At 47.0% G+C, this 27426-nt stretch overlaps 1 long non-coding RNA gene across 1 annotated transcript; it reads left to right on the top strand.

Moving 5' to 3' along the window:
- The first annotated feature begins 3801 nt into the window (after positions 1 to 3801).
- LOC141157002 (uncharacterized) lies at positions 3802 to 27330 on the top strand. Its single transcript, XR_012247732.1, has 3 exons — positions 3802 to 3955; positions 25914 to 25996; positions 27306 to 27330. It is a non-coding gene; the product is annotated as an uncharacterized lncRNA (long non-coding RNA).
- The last annotated feature ends 96 nt before the right edge of the window (positions 27331 to 27426 follow it).

Raw genomic sequence — 27426 nt, 5'->3', positions numbered from 1 at the left:
GATCCTCATAGAAGAGGGGGTACTGTTAGAACCCTCCTGTTAGTTTTTTTCTATTTTGTGGTCACGTGACCTGCTGCCTATTTATTCCAGCTCTGTCCTTCTGACTTTGCTGGACTTCAGTGTTACTTTGACTCTCAATATAGCCAGGTGCTTTGTACCTATCTCTATAGTTTGCTTGGTCCTTGGACCTCTAAGTATTTATGTCTGTTTGTCTTTTTGCTCCGCTACAACTTCTGCTAGGAGGTGTTCAATTTTGTCCCAGTCCTTAGTACTTTTAGGGACCTCTCCCTTATATCTATAGGTCTTCGTTCAGACTAGCTGAGGACGAAGGCGGGTCTGTTCACAAGGAACAGGTTGCCCGCTGCATCGTAGAGAATCAGCTTAGTCCTATTGTAGGGACAGTTTTCCTATCTTTCCTTAGTTCTTGTAGCAGATCATAACAACACCAGCTTGGCCAAAAACTTAGGCCATCGTACCTTCCGATCTTCCTCCAACATTTGGATCAATGTCCGATTAAAGCGTTCACAGGCCCCATTTCCTTGAGGGTGGTAAGGAGTAGTCAGTGACTTCTCAATCCTGTACAACTGGTGCAACTCTTCCATCACCCGGCCTTGGAAGCAGGCGCCTTGATTGGAATGGATCCTCTTTGGGCAGCCGTACACCCGAATGAAGTCTCGGCAGATGGCCTGCGCAGCTGACTCGGCAGTCTGGTCTCTGGTCGGGGTCACCACCGCAAACTTTGTGAAGTGGTTTGTCATTACCAGGCAATGATCATAGCCGAGATGCGCCGGTCCAACAGTCAAATAGTCAATCATCAGCACCTCCAAGGGGGCAGAAGTCACAATGGTTTGTATGGGGACCCGCTGCTCCGGGGGCTTAACCAGCTCACAGCTCCGACAAGTCTCTTCTATTGTTGCTCGCAGTCGGGGGTGATACACCAGCCTCTGCAACCACTGAAATTTCTTCTCTGGTCCGAAGTGAGCCCCTCGTTCAGGAGCCTCCTTAGCCAATACTCCGACCAACTTCTCTGGGATCACCACTTGCCAGGTGATCCCAAACTCTCGCAGTAGCTGTAGCCATCGGACAGCAGCCCGTCTCGCAAACACAGTCTCTCCCATTGTCCCAGCATTTTCAGTGCTCCCGGGGACAGGGTACTCCTCTCCTTTCGACTGGGGACCTGTCTCAAAGCCACCCATTGACGTAATTGAGCAACTTCTCTGTCAGTCTGTTGAAGTCAGACCCAGTCATCTCTTGGCTGCCCTAGCAGTTGTTCTTCTGACGTCTCTCCGATCTGTCCCTGCGCCGCGACCAGTGGTCCCACAAAACTTCGGAAGCTAGGGGTCTCATCCGCCTCCAAATCTTCATCGCGGTCATGATCAGGCCGTTCATATGTCACTCTGGAGAGGGCGTCGGCGTGAGTATTCTCTGCCTTAGACCGGTAGGCGATCTTATACCGTTACCTGGCCATGCGGGCCACCCACCACTGCTCCAGGGCCCACAATTTTGCATTCTCCAGGTGAGCCAGCAGGTTGTTATCTGTTCTCACCAGTACTTCGGACCCGGACAAATACTCTGCAAACTTTTCGGTCATTGCCCAAACCAGAGCCAGCAACTCTAATTTGAAAGAGCTATAATTATCTGGCTTCCTCTCAAAGTCGTGAAGGGAGCAACTGGCGTATGCAATCACGCTCTCTTTCCCCTCCTGTACTTGGAATAACACGGCTCCCAGACCATGTAGGCTCCCATCAGTGTGGAGTATGAATGGTTGGGAGAAATAAGCATAGGCAAGTATTGGGGCCTTGGTCAGGGCCATTTTTAGGGCACGGAAGGCCTCTTCCTAGCTGCTTCCCCACCGAATCGCCTGATTCTTGGAGCCCGCCAGCACTCCCTTAAGTAGCTCCAGCAATGGGTTGGCTATGCAGGTGAAGCTCTTCATGAATCTTTGGTAGTACCCGGCAAGTCCCAGGAAGGCCCGAACATCCTTCACTGTCTTTGGAGTAGGTCACTCCTGTACAGCGGCCACCTTTCCCCGGGTGGGCCTGACTCCTTCACCGGACACAGTATGACCGAGATATTCGATCTGTTTGTGGAACAGGTGGCACTTCTGGGGCTTCACCTTTAGGCCATGACTCTGTAGGCAACTCAGTACTTGCTCCAATCGCTGGAGGTGCTCCTCGAAGGTGGCGGCATAGACAATTATGTCGTCAAGGTAAATCAGTGTTGCCTCAAAGTTCAAATCACCCAGGCACCTCTCCATCAGACGCTGGAACGTCCCAGGTGCGTTAGTCAGGCCGAAGAGCATCCGATTGAACTCGAACAGTCCCATGGGTAATATGAACGCCGTCTTCGCACAGTCATGTTCGGCCACGGGCACCTGCCAGTACCCGCTGGCCAGAACAAAGGAGGAGAAGTATCTTGCCTTCCCTAAGGCCGACAGGGACTCTTCGATTCGTGGTAGTGGGTAAGAGTCTCGTACTGTACAGGCATTCAGTCGTCTATAGTCCACACAGAACAGCAGGGTCCCATCTTTCTTCCAGACCAGGACAATCGGGGCTGCCCACGGACTCTGACTCTCCCGTATCACACCATTCTGTAACATATGGGCTAGCATCTCCTTAACCTCTTTATACATCTGGGGAGGTATCTGCCGGTATCTCTCCCGCACTGGGGCAGCGCTCCCCATGGGAATCTCGTGGATAATGGCTTTGGTGCAACCAAAATCATCCTCATGGCGAGCAAAGACTTTCTGGTACCGCTTCAGTACCTCCTCAACCTGCTGCACCTGTCGAGGTGAAAGTCCCGTCAATTCAGCCTGCATTAATTCTAGGATTCTTCGTCATTCCTTTGCACTAGCATTGGGGGGATTCTGGCGGCACTGTGACCACCGGAGCCCAGTGGTCTCCTCGTACAGCGGACAGCTGTACCACATCAGGTCGCACCAACTTCTCTGGCATTCCCAGAGTCTGGGCTATTTCCGCCCAGGGAGGGAGTGTGAGATCACCTTCGCCCAGATTAAGGCACTGCCCTATAACATTGCCACCCTGGATGGTGGCTAGTGTCCGAGCCACCAGGAGTCCGGGGGGTACTTTTTCCATCGATGTTGGTTCTATCTGAACTTCGACCCCCTCAAGAGGTGTGCAGGCCCGTGCGGGTAACGTGAGTAGTTTGTCCTGGCGGTAAGGTGAGCGCCGTAGCTGCTGGCACTATTATTTTCCCCAGGACCTCCCCTTCACTCGACGTCTCCTGAGCCTGGACGGCTCGGATTAATTGTTGAAAAACCCTCCTTTGGGGGGCTCGTGAGTCCCACCGGTCTAGAGGAATCTCCTTCGGCTCACTAATCAGGATTTGCCCGATCTCTTTCAGCACATTCATTCTGTGGGTCACCGGGGGTCCACTTCCGGTTCCCCCTGCGACCAAGACGACCCCTTTTTTTCCCCACATCTTTTCCACACACTCGGATCTTCATCCATACCACCCCTGCGACCGGGATGGTTAATTGATTAGCTGCCGTGAGTCTAATTACTGATCCCCATTCAGACTGCACTATCTCTGGATATCGCTGTTGAAAGTAGGCTTCTGTCATCGTAGTCACCTGGGATCCCGTGTTAATCAGGCAGTGAACAGCCCGACTGTTTATTTCAGCAAGGTCGGGCTGTTGTTATCCTCTTTACAACAGAAGCTGTGGCCCTGCCTGGGGTTGTCTCAGCTTCTTTCTCTCACTCCTCACATACTTGTATTACATTTTATAATGGTGATGACTGTGTTAATTGAGATGTCCTGCTATTCCTGCATCCCAGTGTCAGGTGTGAGCAGGGAAAGGGGATGATATTCTGTGCAGGTACCTGACTCATGAAACTAGTTGGCACTGCCCCCTTTATTTAAGCCATTGTCACCTTCCAGACCTCACACTTACCTTTATCAGCCAGGAGGATCTACAGGGATTATCTGCACTCAGGTGAGGATGGAAAATATCATTGTTTTGTCTTTCATTCCCGGAAAATGATTTGTTTATTCCAAGTTATTTTACTTAAAGCTCCTGTGACAGTATCTGAGAAAGACAGTAAATGATATTTATTTATCCAAAGTTAATGGTCCTCTGTGTCTTGTACACAGGATTTGGGCTAAATGATTTGGACTATTAGGAGGCTTTATGAGATTATATATATATATATATATATATATATATATATATATATATGAGGCAATGAATATGTCCTTTGCAGTTGAGGAAGCAGTTAAATATGTTTCAGACTTCAAATCAGCAAGTGTATGGTTAGATATCCTGTCTAACTGCTTAGCAGACATCATATAATGCAAAGGGGGCGCTAATGTTCACTCTATCATCTGACACTGAACAAGTAGCAATTGCTGAAAGATTTGATCTATGAAACTTGAATCGTGGGGAGTAAGATGCTGGATGTAACTCAGGATCAGTACAGGATCAGTAATGTAATGTATGTACACAGTGACTGCACCAGCAGAATAGTGAGTGCAGCTCTGGAGTATAATGCAGGATGTAACTCAGGATCAGCACAGGATCAGTAATGTAATGTATGTACACAGTGACTGCACCAGCAGAATAGTGAGTGCCGCTCTGGAGTATAATGCAGGATGTAACTCAGGATCAGCACAGGATCAGTAATGTAATGTATGTACACAGTGACTGCACCAGCAGAATAGTGAGTGCCGCTCTGGAGTATAATGCAGGATGTAACTCAGGATCAGCACAGGATCAGTAATGTAATGTACAGTCATGGCCAAAAGTATTGAGAATGAGACAAATAGTAATTTTTCCAAAGTTTACTGCTTCATTTTTTGTAATGGCAATTTGCATATACTCCTGAATGTCAAAGAGTGATCAGCTTAACAGCAATTAATGTACTTGCAAATTCAATATTTGCCCAGAAAATGAATTTTAACCCCCAAAACACATTTCGACATCATTGCAGTCCTGCCTTAAAAGGAGCAGCTAACATCGTTTTAGTGATTGATCCATTAACACAGGTGTGGGTGTTGATGAGGACAGGGCTGGCGATCAATCAGTCATGATTAAGTAAGAATGACATCACTGGACACTTTAAAAGGAGGCTGGTTCTTGGTATCATTGTTTCTCTTCAGTTAACCATGGTTATCTCTAAAGAAACACGTGCAGCCATCATTGCACTGCACAAAAATGGCCTAACAGGGAAGAGTATCGCAGCTACAAAGATTGCACCTCAGTCAACAATCTATCGCATCATCAAGAACTTCAAGGAGAGAGCTTCCATTGTTGTCAAAAAGGCTCCAGGGCGCCCAAGAAAGACCAGCAAGCGCCAAGACCGTATCTTTAAACTGTTTCAGCTGCGGGATTGGACTACCAGCAGTGCCGAGCTTGCTCAGGAATGGCAGCAGGCTGGTGTGAGTGCTTCTGCACGCACTGTGAGGCGGAGACTCTTTGAGCAAGGGCTGGTTTCAAGGAGGGCAGCAAAGAAGCCACTTCTCTCCAGAAAAAACATCAGGGACCGACTGATATTCTGCAAAAGGTACAGGGAGTGGACTGCTGAGGACTGGGGCAAAGTCATTTTCTCTGATGAATCCCCTTTTCGATTGTTTGGGACATCTGGAAAACAGCTTATTCGGAGAAGAAGAGGTGAGCGCTACCACCAGTCTTGTCTCATGCCAACTGTAAAGCATCCTGAAACCATTCATGTGTGGGGTTGCTTCTCAGCCAAGGGAATGGGCTCACTCACAGTCTTGCCTAAAAACACAGCCATGAATAAAGAATGGTACCAGAATGTCCTCCAAGAGCAACTTCTCCCAACCGTCCAAGAGCAGTTTGGCGCCCAACAATGCCTTTTCCAGCATGATGGAGCACCTTGCCATAAAGCAAAGGTGATAACTAAATGGCTCATGGAACAAAACATAGAGATTTTGGGTCCATGGCCTGGAAACTCCCCAGATCTTAATCCCATTGCGAACTTGTGGTCAATCATCAAGAGACGGGTGGACAAACAAAAACCAACAAATTCTGGCAAAATGCAAGCATTGATTATGCAAGAATGGACTGCTATCAGTCAGGATTTGGTCCAAAAGTTGATTGATAGCATGCCAGGGAGAATTACAGAGGTCTTGAAGAAGAAAGGGCAACACTGCAAATATTGACTTGCTGCATTAACTCATTCTAACTGTCAATATAACCTATTGGTACTCATAATATGATTGCAATTATATTTCTGTATGTGATATAAACATCAGACAAACACAGATAAAAACCAGAGGCCAGCAGATCATGTGAAAATATAATTTTGGTGTCATTCTCAAAACTTTTGGCCATGACTGTATGTACACAGTGACTGCACCAGCAGAATAGTGAGTGCCGCTCTGGAGTATAATGCAGGATGTAACTCAGGATCAGCACAGGATCAGTAATGTAATGTATGTACACAGTGACTGCACCAGCACAATAGTGAGTGCAGCTCTGGAGTATAATACAGGATGTAACTCAGGATCAGTACAGGATCAGTAATGTAATGTATGTACACAGTGACTGCACCAGCAGAATAGTGAGTGCAGCTCTGGAGTATAATGCAGGATGTAACTCAGGATCAGTACAGGATCAGTGATGTAATGTATCTACTGTGAGGCAGTGACCGGGATCATATACGAGGGACGTTATATCTCCCCCAGAATGTGCACAGAGATTTATTAAACCCATTGGAGTACATGGCAGTCACAGACACAGCTGCGGCTGCAATGCAGGAATGAAGGTGAGCATTCACCTGGTCAGATTATCTGGCTAAGGCAAATTAAGTAAAACCCGGCAGGGCCTTCATTTCTTGGAGGAGGCTACAGGAAGGCAGTGGGGCGGCCGCCTCCCTCCAACCCGGGTTTTCCAGTGGCTCTTGCCACAGGTCCTTTAAAAACCCTGCAGTAAGGATTAGTGTTGTTCAGTGTTGGGACCTGCTAAGAGCACAGCAGGAAAAGCTCGGCGGGCCTGTGAGTACCTGAACCCACGCCTGGGAAGGCTCCGCACCCGTCAGGCTCTGAGCAGCCCAGCGTGGCCGTTGCCCCCGACAACCATTGTTATGGACTTAACCCGACTGCGAACCGGAGGACTTTCTGTTACCTGTGAGTTTGCTGAATAAAAGCTGCTTATGTTGGACTTGCTTGGGTCACTGCCTCAGTTACTGTGTGAACACCGCCGCCTTACAGTACACAGTGATTGCACCAGCAGAATAGTGAGTGGAGCTCTGGAGTATAATACAGGATGTAACTCAGGATCAGTAATGTAATGTATGTACACAGTGATTGCACCAGCAGAATAGTGAGTGCAGCTCTGGAGTATAATACAGAATGTAACTCCGGATCAGTACAGGATAAGTAATGTAATGTATGTACTCAGTGACTGCATCAGCAGAATAGTGAGTGCAGCTCTTGAGTATAATATAGAATGTAACTCAGGATCAGTACAGGATCAGTAATGTAATGTATGTACACAGTGACTGCACCAGCAGAATAGTGAGTGCAGCTCTGGGGTATAATACAGGATGTAACTCAGGATCAGTACAGGATCAGTAATGTAATGTATGTACACAGTGACTGTACCAGCAGAATAGTGAGTGCAGCTCTGGAGTATAATACAGGATGTAACTCAGGATCAGTAATGTATGTACACAGTGACTGCACCAGCAGAATAGTGAGTGCAGCTCTGGAGTATAATACAGGATGTAACTCAGGATCAGTACAGGATAGGTAATGTAATGTATGTACACAGTGACTGCACCAGCAGGAAAGTGAGTGCAGCTCTGGAGTATAATACAGGATGTAACTCAGGATCAGTACAGGATAAGTGTCTGCTCCAGCAGAATAGTGAGTGCTGCTCTGGAGTATAAAACAGAACGTAACTCAGGATCAGTATAGGATAAGTAATGTATGTACACAGTGACTGCACCAACAGAATAGTCAGTGCAGCTCTGGAGTATAATACAGGATGTAACTCAGGATCAGTACAGGATAAGTAATGCCATGTATTCACAAGTGAATAAACTTTTCTAATCCTCGTTTTCTGTAAATCTATTTATGTATCTGTTTTTCTAATAGATATTTCAGACATATCTATTTTTCTATTTCTAAATTTAGGAGTGGGTCAAATTTCAACCCTAGATAAACAGGTTCCTCTACTATAATGAGTGGAGCTACTTGGAAAACTATTTCACAACAGTGAATCAACAGCTTTGTTGTTCTTCATGAATATCTATTATCAATCTGACCATATACAGTACAAACCAAAAGTTTTGACACACCTCATTTAAAGATTTTTCTGTATTTTCATGACTATGAAAATTGTACATTCACACTGAAGGCATCAAAACTATGAATTAACACATGTGGAATTATATACTTAACAAAAAAGTGTGAAACAACTGAAAATATGTCTTATATTCTAGGTTCTTCAAAGTAGCCACCTTTTGCTTTGATGACTGCTTTGCACACTCTTGGCATTCTCTTGATGAGCTTCAAGAGGTAGTCACCGGAAATGGTCTTCCAACAATCTTGAAGGAGTTCCCAGAGATGCTTAGCACTTGTTGGCCCTTTTGCCTTCACTCTGCGGTCCAGCTCACCCCAAACCATCTTGATTGGGTTCAGGTCTGGTGACTGTGGAGGCCAGGTCATCTGGCGTAGCACCCCATCACTCTGCTTCTTGGTCAAATAGCCCTTACACAGCCTGGAGGTGTGTTTGGGGTCATTGTCCTGTTGAAAAATAAATGATGGTCCAACTAAATGTAAACCGGATGGAATAGCATGCCGCTGCAAGATGCTGTGGTAGCCATGCTGGTTCAGTATGCCTTCAATTTTGAATGAATCACCAACAGTGTCACCAGCAAAGCACCCCCACACCATCACACCTCCTCCTCCATGCTTCACGGTGGGAACCAGGCATGTAGAGTCCATCCGTTCACCTTTTCTGCGTCGCACAAAGACACGGTGGTTGGAACCAAAGATCTCAAATTTGGACTCATCAGACCAAAGCACAGATTTCCACTGGTCTAATGTCCATTCCTTGTGTTCTTTAGCCCAAACAAGTCTCTTCTGCTAGTTGCCTATCCTTAGCAGTGGTTTCCTAGCAGCTATTTTACCATGAAGGCCTGCTGCACAAAGTCTCCTCTTAACAGTTGTTGAAGAGATGTGTCTGCTGCTAGAACTCTGTGTGGCATTGACCTGGTCTCTAATCTGAGCTGCTGTTAACCTGCGATTTCTGAGGCTGGTGACTCGGATAAACTTATCCTAAGAAGCAGAGGTGACTCTTGGTCTTCCTTTCCTGGGGCTGTCCTCGTGTGAGCCAGTTTCTTCGTAGCGCTTGATGGTTTTTGCAACTGCACTTGGGGACACTTTCAAAGTTTGCCCAGTTTTTCGGACTGACTGACCTTCATTTCTTAAAGTAATGATGGCCACTCGTTTTTCTTTACTTAGCTGCTTTTTTCTTGCCATAATACAAATTCTAACAGTCTATTCAGTAGGACTATCAGCTGTGTATGCACCAGACTGCTGAACAACACAAGTGATGGTCCCAACCCCATTTATAAGGCAAGAAATCCCACTTATTAAACCTGACAGGGCACACCTGTGAAGTGAAAACCATTTCCGGTGACTACCTCTTGAGGCTCATCAAGAGAATGCCAAGAGTGTGCAAACAGTCATCAAAGCAAAAGGTGGCTACTTTGAAGAACCTAGAATATAAGACATATGTTCAGTTGTTTCACACTTTTTTGTTAAGTATATAATTCCACATGTGTCAATTCATAGTTTTGATGCCTTCAGTGTGAATGTACAATTTTCAAAGTCATGAAAATACAGAAAATCTTTAAATGAAAAGGAGTGTCCAAACTTTTGGTCTGTACTGTATTTATTTGACCAATCTTTATCTATCTCTAAACAAATTTGTTACAAAACATCATAACTGCTATTTTTAGGAAAAAATTAATAATAAAAAGAAGAAACAGAAAAAGCTAATTTCATGAGATTGAGGTATCTGTAGAATTACAATCTATGTGTATAAATTCAGCATCATATCAATGAATAAACAGTAGTGTTGAGTGACCACTAAAATGCTCGGGTGCTCGAAGCTCGGGCCGAGCTCGCCGTGATACTCGGGTGCTCGACCCGATCAACGAGCCCAATGTTAGTCTATGGGAGACCCGAGCATTTTTGCGGCGGCACCCCCGGCAGTCTGTAGAAAGCCTAAAAAGTGCCCAAAACGATAGTGACAGTGCTCAAAAGACATGGGGACAGCATGGGCATCGCCCCAGGAAGCATTTCTGACCCCCAGGTCACTGCTGTCAACAACGTGGTCAGAGGTATTAAGCCACTTTTACGGGCTCACAAGAAAACGTTCAAAAACTAAACTGAAAGTGCTTTCCTGTGAAATATGTTAAGGAACTTCCTTTCCAGGGTAAAGACTTGTGTATAAGGTAAAATAAATAACCAAAGACAAAAATACTCCTCCACACCATGGGCTATGTTCACAAGTAGCATTTTTTATGCATTTTTGTATTGCTTTCAACCGTGACAAATGCATTCACCGGGAAATGTCATTTTAACATTTTACAATCTTATCTGGCCATGTGCTGTGTGACACATGCATACAGTGCTGAAAAGACATTGGAACAGCATGGGGAAGACCACTGTAAGCATATCTGACACCCAGGTCACTGCCTAAAAGTGTGCCCATCAGAAGTGATCCTTGCCGCATCAGAAGATGCAGACTTGCAACTATCCCCGTGCAAGTCCTTGTTCCAGGGCAGTGTTCAATTGTACCTCCCCCATTGCTTGCAATGCTAGCACAAGTATGCATCCTGCCACCCACCCACCCCCAGGCTGCAATACCATACTGCTAGCTTGCACTTGAAATGGGGCCTTTTAATTTGGAGGAGGCCGAAGCTGGCCACTACCTCATGGCTGCTTTGGCAGCGAGGTATCCATACTCAGTCCCCAGCTGCCCCGCGGCCGGGTGTCCATGCTCAGTCCCCAGCCGCCAGGGGGCGGCCGGGTGTCCATACTCAGTCCCCAGCCGATCTGCGGCAGGGTGTCCACGCACGGTCCCCAGCCGCCTGGGGGCGGCCAGGTGTCCATAAATGGTCCCCAGCCGCCCCTATTTCCCTGCGGAACATCCCCCACACACTTTTCTTAGCCCTACCTGCTTTAGGGCAGCATTGGACGAGCCCACCAGAGAACCAGACTCCTCCGGTGGGCCCTGGCTTTTCCATCAGGGGAGTTGAGAGTGCCAAGGTGAGGAGCATGATGATGATGATAGAAGTTAGCATCTTCTTTGTTTTCTTGGAATGCAAACGTAAGTGTGCAACCTGCCAAAACCACCCACCCACCCCCAGGCTGCAATACCATACTGCTAGCTTGCACTTGAAATGGGGCCTTTTAGTTTGGAGGAGGCCGAAGTTGGCCACTACCTCATGGCTGCTTCTGCAGCGAGGTATCCATACTCTGTCCCCAGCCGCCCGGCGGCCGGGTGTCCACGTTCGGTCCCCAGCCGTCAGGGGACGGCTGAGTGTCCATACTCGGTCCCCAGCCACCCCGCGGCCGGGTGTCCACACACGGTCCCCAGCCGCCTGGGGGCGACCGGGTGTCCATAAACGGTCCCCAGCCGCCCCGATTTGAAGGACAGCCTAATCACAAACACGTGGACAAGTGAATGTGGCCAGGGATGGTCCATCTCATGCATTCACACTGGGTTAATATTGTGGAAGCCGGGACACAGTTGGACACTGGGATGCAACACGTCCTCCAGACATAGAGGATTGCGGGTCCTGGGTCAATCAGGCTTCAACACAGAGTTCAAAAGGTATATAGCAGCAGTGGTCGGCCTCCTATACAATGAGCAAATTATTCAGGATCATGAGGCCATCCATCTCCTTAGCTTTCTGTTCCTTGGAATGCAAGCGCAAGTATGTAGTAGCGGCTAGGCCTGAGGTGGTCAGCGTTTTGGCGCATATCCTACCTCCTCCGAGGATTGCTGGATGTTTTCCTGCTACTATCCCAGTTCTATGACTCCCATTAAAACAAAGCTTCAGGTGATGAATGTGGATGAGGTGGTGACAAAGGAGGACCAGCAGGAGGAGCAGGGACCATTCACATCAATATCAGGCCAGTCAACCACACGTCTTGTAGGATATGTTTCTGTACCAAAAGGAGCGGTTCAGCTACACAGTTATAGGGCATACAGTGAGTTCAATGCCTACCAAAAATTTCGAGGCACTCCAATGCCCCTTGGAAGTGACGTGGAGGTCAGAGGGCCTTAACTAAACCATTTTTTCCATTTATAGCAACTGGGTCTAGTGTGCACTGTTGGCCTAAGCAGTGAATGGAAGGCTTTCCAAAAATTATGAGGAACTGCAATGGCCCATGAAACAGACGTGGATTACAGCATACTAAAAAGCTTCTACCCATTATTGGGGAGTGGGTCTCCCTTAGTGTTCGCCTATGCATTGAAAAGCAAAAGCTGACTAAAATTAGGAGGAAATGCAATGCCCGTTGGTAGAGTCATGGAGGTTAGAGTTAATTAAAAACATCATTTCAATGCCCCTTGGAAGAGCTGTGAGGTTCAGAATGGTTTAACAAGACGGTTTTAATGCCCCTTGGAAGAGACGTGGAGGTCGCAGTAGCTTAACTAGATGGTTTTAATGCCCCTTGGAAGAGACGTGGAGGTCGCAGTAGCTTAACAAGACGGTTTTAATGCCCCTTGGAAGAGACATGGAGGTCTCAGTAGCTTAACAAGGCGGTTGAAATGCCCCTTGGAAGAGACGTGGAGATCGCAGTAGCTTAAAAAGACGGTTTTAATGCCCCTTGGAAGAGACGTGGAGGTCGCAGTAGCTTAACAAGACGGTTTAAATGCCCCTTGGAAGAGACGTGGAGGTCGCAGTAGCTTAAAAAGACAGTTTTAATGCCCCTTGGAAGAGCGGTGGAGGTAGCAGTAGATTAAAAAGATGGTTTTAATGCCCCTTGGAAGAGACGTGGAGGTCACAGTGGAATAAAAAGACAATATCAATGCCCCTTGAAAATGTGGTGGAGGTCGCAGTAGCTTAACAAGACGGTTTTAATGCCCCTGGGAAAAGTGGTGGAGGTGGCAGTACCTTAACAAGATGGTTTTAATGCCCCATGGAGGAGTGGTGGAGGTCTCAGTTGCTTAACAAGATGGTTTAAATGCCCCTTGGAAGAGACGTGGAGGTCGCAGTAACTTAACAAGACGGTTTTAATGCCCCTTGGAAGAATGGTGGAGGTCGCAGTAGCTTAACAAGACGGTTTTAATGCCCATTGGAAGAGACGTGGAGGTCGCAGTAGCTTAAAAAGATGGTAGTAATGCCCCTTGGAAGAGAATTGGATTTCGCAGTAGCTTAACAAGATGATTTAAATGCCCCTTGGAAGAGACGTGGAGGTTGCAGTAGCTTAACAAGACGGTTTAAATGCCCCTTGGAAGAGACGTGGAGGTTGCAGTAGCTTAACAAGACGGTTTTAATGTCCCTTGGAAGAATGGTGGAGGTCGCAGTAGCTTAAAAAGATGGTTTTAATGCCCCTTGGAAGAGACAAGGAGGTCGCAGTAGCTTAACAAGACGGTTTAAATGCCCCATGGAAGAGACGTGGAGGTTGCAGTAGCTTAACAAGACCATTTTAATGCCCCTTGGAAGAGACGTGGAGGTTGCAGTAGCTTAACAAGACGGTTTAAATGCCCCATGGAAGAGACGTGGAGGTTGCAGTAGCTTAACAAGACCATTTTAATGCCCCTTGGAAGAGACGTGGAGGTTGCAGTAGCTTAACAAGACGGTTTTAATGCCCCTTGGAAGAGACGTGGAGGTTGCAGTAGCTTAACGAGACGGTTTAAATTCCCCTTGGAAGAGATGTGGAGGTTGCAGTAGCTTAACAAGACGGTTTTAATGCCCCTTGGAGAAGTGGTGGAGATCGCAGTAGGTTAACAAGACGGTTTTAATGCCTCTTGGAAGAGACGTGTAGGTTGCAGTATCTTAACAAGACGGTTTAAATGCCCCTTGGAAGAGACGTGGAGGTTGCAGTAGCTTAACAAGACAGTTTAAATGCCCCTTGGAAGAGATGTGGAGGTCGCAGTAGCTTAATAAGACGGTTTTAATGCCCCTTGGAAGAATGGTGGAGGTCGCAGTAGCTTAACAAGACAATTTTAATGCCCCTTACAAGAGCCATGCAGTACAGCATATTAAAAACATTATTCCCATTATTGGAGAGTGGGTCTCCCATAGTCTTTGCCTATGCCTTCCAAGCAAAAGCTGGCAAAAATTAGGACGGAGGAACATGCAATGCTGGCAACACGGACCACGGTCACCCTAGTAGTATAGTGGTGGTGGAGGTTGAGGATAAGGAGAAGGGCAAAATACAGCCGAAATGAGGAAGCGTATACCCATGTGTGGGTGTGAAACGGTGCATGGGAATACGCCTCCCGACATAACACAGTGGATTTGACTTTATGTTACTCTGCTGTCATTTGGTGGTGATGAGAAGTCTGGAACAATCCAGCCCTTGTTCATTTTGATAAGGGTCAGCTTGTCAGCATTGCCAGTTGACAGGCGAGTGCGCTTATCAGTTATAATTCCCCCAGTGGCACTAAAAACACGCTCCGATAACAAGCTAGCGGCAGGACAGGCCAGGACCTCCAAGGCATACAGAGCGAGTTCATTCCAAGTGTCCAGCTTGGATACCCAATAATTAAAAGGCACAGAGGAATCACGGAGGACGCTGGTGCGGTCAGCAAGGTACTCCCTCACCATCTTTTGAAACTTTCCACTCCTTGTGAGAGTACCCCGCGCCTCAGGGCCTGTAAGCTGGGCGGATCTCAGAAAACTGTCCTAGAATGTTGACAGTGTTCCCCTGCCTCTGCTGGATTGGAGTTACGTCTCTCTCGCCTGTACGCCTTGGTTAGTCAGCGAACTGTGACCTCTGCCGCTAGCGTGTTCAGATGGGAATTTTTAACAGTTCTGCAGCAAGGGCCATCTGGTACTGCCACATTTTTGTTGACCTCTCCACCTCAGGAATAAAAGAGTGAAAGTTGTCCTTGTAGCGGGGGTCTAAAAGTGTCACCAACGAGTAATGACTGTCATCCAACATTTTGACAATGCGAGGGTCATGGTTAAGGCAGTGTAACAAAGTTAGCCATGCGTGCCAGACTGGTAACGGGCAAGACTTCCGTGTCCTCACCAAGATGACGACTGACCATGCTCTACTCCTTCTGCTCTTCCTCCTCCCCCCTGTCCTTAGGCCACCCACGCTGAACCGACTGTATGACAGTTGTACAGGTACTACCGTCTACAGCGCATGATACCAGCTCCTGTTCTTCCTCCTCCTCCTCCTCCTCTCCCTCATTGTCCCCCAATGCACGTTGGGATGAGATGAGGCTGGGCTGTGTGTAATCGCCCGCTACGGCTTCATGATCCATCTCATCATACTCTGGCTGCAATGCCTCCTCTTTAATTCTCTGCAGAGAGAGTTGCAAAAGACAGACAAGTGGGATACTGATGTTAATGATGGCATCATCGCCACTCACCATCTTGGTGGACTCCTCAAAGTTTGTCAGGATGGTACATATGTCAGACATCCAGGTCCACTCCTGAGGTCTTATGTGTGGAGTCTTACCTGAATATCGACGGCCTTGTTGCATCTGGTACTCCACAACTGCTCTCTTCTGCTCACAAATCCTTTGCAACATGTGGAGGGTAGAGTTCCAACGTGCGGGGACATCACACACCAGTCGGTGTGCCATAAGCTGCAAACGCTGCTGCAACACAGCAAGGGTGGCGGAAGTTGTAGCCGACTTGCGAAAATGAGTTGACAGGCGGCGTACTTTCATGAGCAGATCTGGCAACTCAGGGTACAATTTAAGAAACCGCTGAACCACGAGGTTAAGCACATGAGCCAGGCATGGTACGTGTGTGATCTTGCCTCAGAGCCGCCACCAGGTTACGGCCATTGTCACAAACGACTATGCCTGGATGTAGGTTCAGCGGTCTCAGCCACAGATCTGCCTGCTCTTTCACAGCTGTCCACAACTCACAAGCAGTGTGAGGTTTATCACCTAAGCTTATGAGTTTCAGCACAGCCTGTTGCCGCTTGGCTGAGGCTGTCCTGCAGTGCTTCCAGCTTGTAACTGATGTGGTGATATCAGAGATGGAGGCTGAACATAAGGAGGAGGAGGAGGATGTGCAGGAGCTGTACACTGTGGGGGCAACTCTGACTGACATAGGGCCCGCAATCCTCGGTGTGGGGAGGATGTGTTCCGTCCCAAGGTCCGACTGGGTCCCGGCTTCCACTATGTTTACCCATTGTGCCGTCAGGGAGATGTACCGTCCCTGGCCACAAGCACTTGTCCACATGTCCGTTGTCAGGTGGACTCTCCCAGTAACTGCGTTGTTGAGGGCACGGCAGATGTTTTGGGACACGTGCTTGTGTAGTGCGGGGATGGCACACCGGGCAAAATAGTGTCGGCTGGGGACCGAGTGCCAAGGGACGGCCACCGCCATAAGGTTGCGGAAGGATTCTGTCTCCACTAGCCTAAAAGGCAGCATTTCCAACGCAAGCAGTCGTGAAATGTGTGAATTTAGAACTGTGGCCTGTGGGGCGTTGGCTGCGAATTTGCGCTTTCGTTCAAAGGTCTGGGATATGGACAATTGAACGCTGCGGTGGGACATGGACATTGATGCTGTTTCTTGAGAAACTGCCATAACAAGTGAAGACTGAGAGGAGGGAGCATCTTTGCATGCAGTATAGACAGGGGATTGCCTTGCACGCACAACAGGGGGCTCTATTACATGCACAACAGTGGAAGAAGCAGTGGTGACACCCGCTGACATTGGTCGTGGACCCTGGGGTTCGCCTCACAAAGTCGGGTGCTTTGCTGCCATGTACCTGATCATGCTGGAGGTGGTCAGGCTGGTAGTTTTGTCACCACTGCTGATGCTGGCATGGCAGGTGGTACAAATGGCCTTTTTGGGGTTATCAGCAGAGTCTTTAAAAAAATTCCAGACTCTGGAAGACCTACCGGTTGTACTGGCAACGTCCCTCGTGTTGGTGTTACGGGGAATGGTTGCCCGCCTTCTGTCTGCGGCCACCACACTGCTTCTTCCTGCCTGTTGGGGTACTCTGCCTCCCTCCCTCTGTGTTCAGCTGGCTTCGCTCTGCATGTCCTCCTGCCACGTTGGGTCAGTTACTAGATCATCCATCACCTCCTCCTCTTCCACTTGCGCACCACGATCCTCCTCCTCACTTCGTGGCAATTGTGTCTCGTCATCGTCCACCTCTTGTGACAAATTGCCAGCGTCGACTACCTCTGGCCGTGGCTGTTTAAATATTTTGGCATCGCTACATGGGATCTCCTCTTCCACCACTTCAAGCGGAGCAGGCGAGGTGCACAAATATGGAAATGGACCAGTGAAGAGCTCTTCAGAGTGTCCAAGTGTGGGATCAGTTGCTGTCTGACGACACTCGGCATGGTGGGAGGAAGGAGCATCAGGTTGAGGAGAAGTATGCTGTCGAGACTCACTGTTACTAAAACTTGACCATGTGGAAGACAGACCGGAGGTGGTGGTGCCCAGGTTACTGGAAGTATTATCTGCTATCCAATTAATAACCTGTTCACACTAATCAGTTCGCAATAGTGGTCTTGTTGTTGTGTGCTTCCCTAGTAATTCGGTCAAGAACTGGGAGCGAGAAGATGTGGCTGTTGTTTGTGGCACATTTTCACCTTGACCACGGCCCCGTCCTCTACACGCACCATCACCAGAACGTCCAGTTCCACGTCCCTTGCCACGTGCCTTGCCCATTGTAAATTAAGTAAAATAGCTTACACTCGCACTATCAATGGAAAAAGGGTAATAAAAAGGAGATTAGAACCGTGGAAGAGGAAAACCACAGTTATATTTTTCTGGCCTACACCAGAATCTTTCAAACAGATATATTTGTGTCTGAACAATCAGGGAGACACTATTACTGTTTTTTTTTTACGGCAAAAAATGACAAAAAATGATAATACAGAGCTTTGACCTGTTGAACTGCAAAACCACAGTTATACTTTTCTGGCCTACACCAGAATCTTTCAAACAGATATATTTGTGTCTGAACAATCAGGAAGACACTATTACTGTTTTTTTTTAAGGCAAAAAATGTTAAAAACAGGATAATACAGAGATTTGAGCCGTGGAACTTCAAAACCACAGTTATATTTTTCTGACCTACACCAGAGTCTTTTAAACAGATATATTTGTGTCTGACCAGTCAGGGAGACACTATTACAGTTTTTTTTACGGTAAAAAATGCCAAAAAAAAGGATAAAGCAGAGATTTGACCTGTGAAACTGCAAAACCACAGTTATACTTTTCTGGCCTACACCAGACTCTTTTAAACAGATATATTGGTGTCTGAACAGTCACAGACACACTCAATTTTTTTTGGGGGGGAGAATACCAAAAGGTTAATAAGACGCGTATCTGACTGAGGAAAAAAAAAATACAGGATTTAGATGAAAAAAAAAGGATTTTTCCTGGCCCCTGAGACCGGGGAATAAGTCTAGCAATTTGACCAGCAGAAGCACACAGGACTGTAATGCAGTATATGCTGGTATAACCACTGCGTCTCCTATACAGCTTGCCTGATATCTGGGATGGATATTAGTCCTGAGAAGGACTGTTTGTTTGATTTGACAGGCTTTAGAGACCCTACACTAACTATTTCGCAGGATAAATGTCTCCCTATTTCAGCAGCACTGACCCTACACTGTCTGATCCGGAGCGACTGTGTCCAAGATGGCGGCGCCCGGTTTTAAATATTCGAGGTGACGCTGTGCGGCCAGCCAATCACTGTAATGACCACAAACAACATGGCTACGTCATTACAGTGACTGTCTGGCAATCCCTGCATGTTCATTGGCTCTGTAAAGAGCGCCAAACATGCAGGGCGGAGACTCGAGCTCCCCCCCCGAGTAACCCGGAAATGCTCGGTGCTCGCCGAACATCCCGAGTAGTGAGATGCTCGGGCGAGTACCGAGCAGTGTCGAGCATGCTCACTCAACACTAATAAACAGTCATTATTAAACTCAATGAAGTCAACTAGTGATGAGCGAGCATACTCGCAAGTACTCGGTACTCGCCCGAGAATCTCAATACTAGAGATGCTCGGAGCTCGCCGAGTACTTGCGAGATGCTTGGGCGGATGCTCGGGTCGCCTCTCTGCATGTTTGGCGTCTTTAGAGTGCCAATCAACATGCAGGGATTGCCTGCCACTCATTGTAATGCCGCAGCCATGGTGGTTATGGCATTACAGTGATTGGCTGGGCGCACAGCATCATCAGGTCTATATCAGACCTGGCGCCGCCATGCTCGTCACAGTCACTCCGGAATCAGACAGTGTAGGGAGAGCTGCTGCTGAGCTAGGGAGAGATTTGCTTGTGTATTAGGTAGTGTAGGGAGAAAACACTTTCATTACACATATCCATCTCAACAAACAGTCCTTCTGAGGACTAATCCATCTGCAGAGATATCAGGCAGGCAGTATATATAGGCAGGCAGGCAGGGTATATAGCAGACTGCAGTGCATATAGTACAAGAGGCTCCATTCCAGTTCTGCCTTCTGCTGCTGTTAGATATTTCTAGACAAAGGCCCAGGTCTCAGGGACAAGGAATCTTTTTTTGGATCTTAATCCTCATTCTTTGCTTAAAAAGCAATCCTGAGAACACCGTTTTTCTGCACCATTTGCTTGTTGGCACTGCAGAATACAGCCAGGTCCTTTCCATACTACAGCGCTAAAATTCCAGCTATTTAAAACTTTGTTATCTCCGTCACACGGATCACATATACGTTTTCAGAAAATACTGCCATTTCTGACCTCCATTAAAAATTTGTTTCAGTGTGTCAGTGAAGCAATTTACACCAGATTGCTGTTCAAAATAGTTACCTACAGGCCAGGTATTTAAAACTGTGGTTTCTCTGTCACACGGATCAGATACGTTTTCAGAAAATACTGCCATTTCTGACCTCCATTAAAAATTTGTTTCAGTGTGTCAGTGAAGCAATTGACACCAGTTTGCTGTTCAAAATAGTTACCTACAGGCCAGGTATTTAAAACTGTGGTTTCTCCGTCACACGGATCACATATAAGTTTGCTACAAATTCAGTCATTTGTAGTGAGCGTGGAAGATATTGTCCTCCATTTAAAATGGGCAAGGCACGTAGCAAGGGACGGGGAACTGGACGTGATGGTGATGGTGCATGCAGAGGCTGAGGCCAAGGCCTTGGGCAAGCTGAAATTGTGCCACAACAAACACCCACATCTTCTCGCCCGACCTTCCTGTCCCAATTCCTAGGAGACAGCAGCACACCACTATTGAACCCAGAGCAGTGTCAAAAGGTTGTTGGTTGGATAGCGGATAATGCTTCCAGTCACTTAGCCACCACCACCACCCTGTCTTCCACACGGTCAAGTCTCAGTAGCTGTGAGTCTGGACCGCATTTTCCTCACCCTGATCCTCCTTCCTCCCACCATGCCGAGTGCCCGGAGACAAATGATCCCACACTTGGACACTCCGAAGAGCTGTTCAGTTTTCAATTTATAGATTCGGGCCTCTCGCCCGGTCCACTTGAAGCAAGGCAAGAGGAGATCGCATGTAACGATGCCCAAATATTTGAGCAGCCACGGTCACATGAAGGCGATGGTGGGAAAGTGTCACAAGAGGTGGACGATGATGAGACACAATTGCCAGAAAGTCAGGAGGAGAACCAGGGTGCGGACGTGGAAGACAAGGTGGTGGATGACATAGTAACTGACCCAACCTGGCAGGACATGCAGAGCGAGGAGAGCAGCACACAGGGGGAGAGAGGCAGAGCACCCCAACAGGCAGGAATAAGCAGTGTGGTGGCCGCAGACAGAAGGCAGGCAACCGTTCCCCGTAACACCAACACAAAGGAAGTTGCCAGTACAACTGTTAGGTCTTCCCGAGTCCGGTTGTTTTTTAAAAGACTCTGCCAATAACGCCAAAATGGCCATTTGCACCACCTGCCATGCCAGCATCAGCATCACCATCAGCAGGTGGAAAAATGACCAGCCTGACCACCACCAGCATGATCAGGCACATGGCAGCAAAGCACCCGACTTTGTGGGCCAAACCCCAGGGTCCAGGAACAGTGTCTGCAGGTGGCACCATCGCTTCTTCCGCTGTTGTGCATGCAAGTCAATCCCCTGTCCATGGTGCATGCGAAGATGCCTCCTGCCCTGCACCTGTCATTGCACACTCTCAAGTAGCAGCATCAGGAAGCACGTCCACGTCCTTCTCCCAGTGCAGCGTTCATTTGTCCATACCCCAGTCCCTGGAACGCAAGCGCAAATATGCAGCCAATGCCACACAGGCCACACTACTAAATTCTCACATTTCACGACTGCTTGCGCTCGAAATGTTGCTTTTTAGGCTCGTGGAGACGGAAGCATTTCGCAACCTGATGGCGGCGGCCGTCCCTCGGTACTCGGTCCCCAGCCGCCTCTATTTCTCCTGGTGTACCGTCCCTGCATTACTCAAGCATGTGTCCAAAAACATTAGCCGTGCCCTCAACAACACAGTTACTGGGAAAGTCCACCTAACCACGGACATGTGGACAAGTGTTTGTGGGTAGGGACGGTACATCTCGCTGACGGCCCACTGGGTTTACATAGTGGAAGCCAGGACCCAGTCGGACCTTGGGACGGAACGCGTCCTCCCTACACCAAGGATTGCGGGCCCTAGGTCAATCAGGGTTGCCCCCATGGTCTACAGCCCCTGCACCTCATCCTCCTTAACTTCCTCCTCCTCTTCTCCATCTCCGAAATGACCACATCAGTCTCAAGCTGGAAGCACTGCAGCACTGCCTCGGCCAAGCGGCAACAGGCTGTGCTGAAGCTAATATGCGTTGGTGACAAACCACACAATGCTGAAGAGTTGTGTACAGCTCTGAAAGAGTAGGCAGATCCGTGGCTCACACCATTGAACCTACAGCCAGGCATGGTCGTGTGTGACAATGGCCGGAACCTGGTGGCAGCTCTGAGGCGAGGCAAGCTCACACACGTACCATGCCTGGCCCATGTGCTTAACCTCGTGGTTCAGCGGTTTCTCAAATCCTATCCGGAGCTGCCGGATCTGCTTGTTAAAGTATGCCGCCTGTGTTCCTATTTTAGAAAGTCAGCTACAGCTTCCGCCGCTCTTGCAGTGTTTCAGCAGTGTTTTCAGCTTCCAGCTCACAGACTGGTGTGTGGTGTGTGACGTCCCCACGCGTTGTAACTCTACACTGCAGATGTTGGGAAGGATTTGTGAGCAGAAGAGGGCAGTTGTTGAGTACCAGCATCAACAAGGCCGTCGGTATTCAGTTCAGACTCCACACATAAGACCTCAGGAGTGGACATGGATGTCAGACATATGTACCATCCTCCAAAACTTTGAGGACTCCACCAAGATGGTGAGCGGTGATGACGCCATAATTAGCGTCACCATCCCTCATCTCTGTCTTCTGAAATGCTCACTGCTCACAATCAAAAGACAATGCATTGCAGGCGGAGCACGAAGAGATGGAGCAAGGAACCATACAGGGTGATTACACACAGCCCAGCCTCAACTCATCCCAACATGGATTGGGGACAATGAGGAAGAGGAGGAGCAGGAAGAACAGGATCTAGTTTCATGTGCTATAGACGGTACTACCTGCAGAGCTGTAATACCGTCTGTTCAGTGTGGGTGGCTAGAGGACAGAGAGGAGAAGGAGGAGAGCATGGTCAGTCATCCTCTTGGTGAGGACACAGAAGTCTTGCCTGTTAGTAGTCTGGCACGCATGGCTGAGTTTATGTTACGCTGCCTTTCCCATGACCCTCGCGTTCTCAAAATTTTGGGTGACAGTCAGTACTGGTTGGTGACACTTCTAGACCCACGCTACAAGGAGAACTTTATATCTCTTATTCCTGAGGCGGACAGGTCTACAAAAATGGGGCTGTACCAGAAGGCCGTTGTTGCGGAACTATTAAAAAAATTCCCATCTGAAAACGCTGGTGGCAGAGGTCACAGTTCGTTGGACAACCAAGGAGTACAGGCGAGAGAGACACAACTTCAATCCAGCAGAGGCAGGGGAACACTGTCAAAGTTCTGGGATAGTTTTCTCAGTCCCTCCCATCGCACAAGCCCTGAGGCGCAGGGTACTCTCAGAAGGAGTGCAAAGTTTGGGAAGATGCTGAGGGAGTACCTTGCCGACCGTACCAACGTCCTCCGTGATTCCTCTGTGCCTTATAATTATTGTGTATCCAAGCTGGATACGTGGAATGAACTGGCTCTCTACGCCTTGGAGGTCCTGGCCTGCCTGCCGCTAGCATTTTATCAGAGCAGGTTTTTAGTGTTGCTGATGGAATAATGATAAGCACATCCACCTGTCAACTGAAAATGCTGACAGACTGACTCTTATAAAAATGAACAAGGGCTGGATTGGGCCAGACTTCTCAACACCACCGAATGATAGCAGCGTAACATAAACTCCAATCCAGTGTCTTTTCTTGGGAGGTGTATTCCCATGCACCTTTTCACACCCAGACATGGGTATACCCTTCCTGATTTTGGCTATTTGCTCTTGTCCTCCTTCTCCTCATCCTCCACCACCATATCACCAGGGTGACCGTGGTCTGTGATGCAACACCCACATAATTTTTTTAAAGGGTGTTTATGATGCCCGTAAAAAAAAATAATTTATACAGTATGTTCATGTATACCCCCCAGGGGTAAATGTTTGTCAGCCCATACACTTAGTGCATGGTCATTACAAGTATAGGAGGCCCACTCCTTTCTAATGGGAACATTGTTTTATGAGCCCCTCCTCCAAGGGGCATTGGAGTGCCTCTAAATTTTTGGTAGCCCTTGCATTCATTGCATAGGTCAACACTATGGGAGACCCACTTCCTAATAATGGGAACATTTTTTTATGAGGCCCTCCTCCATGTCTCTTCCAAGGGGCATTGGAGTACCTCCCAATTTTTGGCAGCCCTTGCATTCACTGCATAGGCAAACACAATGGGAGACCCACTTCCTAATAATGGGAACATTGTTTTGAGGAGGCCCTGTGACCTCCATGTCTCTTCCAAGGGGCATTGAAGTGCCTCCAAATTTTTGGCAACCCTAGCATTCACTGCATAGGCCAGCACTTTCTAATAATGGGAACATTGTTTTGAGGGGCCCTCTGACCTCCATGTCTCTTCAAAGGGGCATTAGAGCGCCTCCAATTTTTGGCAACCCTTGCATTCACTGCATAGGCATAGGCAAACACAATGGGAGACCCACTTCATTGTTTTCAGGGGGCCCTGCTCTAAGTCTCTTCAAAGGGGTATTGGGGTGCATCCAAAATTTTCAAAGTGGTATTGGGGTGCATCCAAATTTTCAGCAGCCCTGCCACTCACTGCATACGCAATAACAGTATAGAAGACCCACTCTTTAGTAATGGGAACAATAAAACATAGCCGGCTGATGGCTCTCTAAGAATAGTGAGGGCCGACTGCTTGCCCTTTAAGAATACACTGTGTTCCAAATTATTATGCAAATAATATTTTCTCAGATTTTTCCAAATTATCTATATGAATTGCAGTAATTGTAATTTTCCAGTCAAATAACTATTAGAGTACAATTGAAAGGTTTTTGTACAAACTGCCTATGATAACAGGATATTTTTTAAAAAATAAAAAACTCAAACTGCACTCAAAATGCATGTTCCAAATTATTATGCACAGCAGAGTTTTCAACCTTTTCATTTTAATAAAGAACAAAAAATGGTCATTTTTGAAATTATAAGCATTAGCAGGTTATTACAAACTGAAATCAAACAGTTTTCAACTCAAACAGTGCAGTTTGAGTTTTTTATTTTTTTAAAAATATCCTGTTATCATAGGCAGTTTGTACAAAAACCTTTCAATTGTACTCTAATAGTTATTTGACTGGAAAATTACAATGACTGCAATTCATATAGGTAATTTGGGAAAATCTGAGAAAATATTATTTGCATAATAATTTGGAACACAGTGTAGTAAAAGCTGCCTGATGGCCCTATAAAAATAGGCTTTGTGACTTTCAGAGTCCCTCCTTCATAAATGAAACACGATGTGTCTGATGATATCTCACACACCACATGGCCAGGTAAGGTTGTAAAATGTTAAAATGACATTTCCTGGTGAATGCATTTGTCATGGTTGAAAGCAATGCAAAAGTGAAAAAACACATCAAAAATGCTATGTGTGAACATAGCCCAAGATGTGGAGGAGTATTTTTGTTTTTGGTTATTTATTTTGCTTTATATATGTCATGACCCTGGAAAGGATGTTCCTTAACATATTTCCCACGAAAATCCATTTTGGTTTAGTTTTTGTATGTTTTATTGTGAGTCCGTAAAAGTGGCAAAATATCTCTGACAACGTTGTTGACAGAAGTGACCTGGGAGGCAGAAATGCTTCCAGGGGTCTTCCCCATGCTGTCCCCATGTCATTTGAGCACTGTTCCCATCGATTTGGGCAATTTTTAGGCCCTGTGCAGACCGCCGGGGGGGGGAGTCGCCTGAAAAATGCTCAAGTTTCCCATAGACTTACATTGAGCTCGTTGCTCGGGTCGAGCACCCGAGTATTCTAATGTGCTCGACCCGAGCATCGAGCACCCGATCATTTTAGTGCTCGCTCATCACTAATGTCAACTGTTTTCTGAACATTTTTAAAGATTAGAAATGTTCTATTTATTTAGGCAATCTTTGGTAGAAAAAAGTGCAATAAAATGTGAAAACCATGGGTCACAAGGAGCTTTTTTTTATTATAAGGATACATTTAAGTTGTGACTGAGTGTTAATACTAAACTTAAATGGATTTCTCATTTATACATCCACAGACACTGAGGACACAAGGAAAAGGTCTGAGACTCTGATCTCAGAATGAACTGGAAGGCGCTCAAGCTCGGGCTGCTCCTTGCAGGTAAGTGGATGAATCTTTGCACTGGACATTGGTCCTGAAACAGAAATTTTCATGAATTTGCACCTCCTCCATCCTTTCAAAAATTCCAAAAGTCTTGAAACCTGCAATCATTGTTCGGTCCCTCCTTCAGCATTTTTGAAACATTAAGCCCTCTACCTTTCAAGGAAAGCGTCATCAGAAACAGCCTTTTGGTTTTTGTGATCCCTCACTATAGGATGAGTTATGATAAAAACTAACTCTTCTTTTATAACGTTGGGCCCATACCCAGGAATCACTATTTTCAATAGCTGGTAATGGACACCTGTGCTATATACATATACAGCATGTCTGCTACACTATAAATATATTTTTAGGAATGAGATTTCCTATTTTGCTGCAGTAAAGCAAATTTTTGGAACTGTTCTTGTAGCACTCGGGCAAGATCTCTGCTCTCATCATATATTATAGCAATATTACACCTTTAGAAGGAACCAGTCACCTCCACATTATTTACCTGCATATATGGGTTAAACTGCAGGTAAATACCATTTATATACTGTTTAGCCAACTTACAGGAGCAGATAGAAGAAGCTTCCAGTTATCAGGGCGGTGCAGGGAGCCATTATAGTCACTGTTCACTATAAATTGAGTGCGGCTGTGATCATTCCCCTGCACATTTATTGACAACCAGCTCAGGAACAGAACGGATCATATACAGTAAGAATAGGGACAATAAATTAGATAATCACTTTAATGGTTGATCTATCAGCTTACTATGCTGCCATTAAAGAATGCACAGGACGTATAGTTTAAGAGCGGTGGTATTTATGAGCAGAGCGCCGCCCCCGCCTCTCCCAGACCCTCTATGCATTGACTTACAGGCCGCTATACATATTTACACACAGCAATACAATCCCTGTTCTGAACAGTGGGGGGAGCTGTGGAGGGGCAGCGCTCTTCTCCTAAATAACACCGGCCTCAAATTGTGTTTTCAATGTTATTTTTCAGAATTGCTAGTAGCCAAATGGCAGATGCAATATAATGTCTTAAATAAGGCAGCATATTAGGCTGATTAATTGCTTTAAAGCCAAACAATATCTGGAGTAAAGGTGGCACCAATGTGCGAAAATGCATCATCCAGAGTGAGCCATGGGATAAATTGGGGCATCTTCCTCCTGCCTGGCACCTGCCTGTTAATGTTGTAGCCCAATGGCTAAAATTCTCAGTATCCGGCCCTGAGACTGGTGACATAAAAAGCCAGATATAAATGTAGATGACATGTAGGTAACATCACACAGCTAATGCATAATCTGTATTTTTCTGTATACAGCCTTGAGCCTGGGAGCTGACGCACAAACGACAACTGGTAAGTAGAGAAGATTTTAAGTAAAAAATCAAAAGGTCTGAACCATGCTTCAAATACCACCAGCACTGAGCCTCCAACTACCACA

This window comes from Phyllobates terribilis, unplaced genomic scaffold, assembly GCF_046119375.1.
Source record: "Phyllobates terribilis strain yellow unplaced genomic scaffold, ASM4611937v1 Scaffold_8__6_contigs__length_399053987, whole genome shotgun sequence".
Taxonomy (NCBI): Eukaryota; Metazoa; Chordata; class Amphibia; order Anura; family Dendrobatidae; genus Phyllobates; species Phyllobates terribilis.
This window is presented reverse-complemented; position numbering and strand designations above follow the sequence as displayed.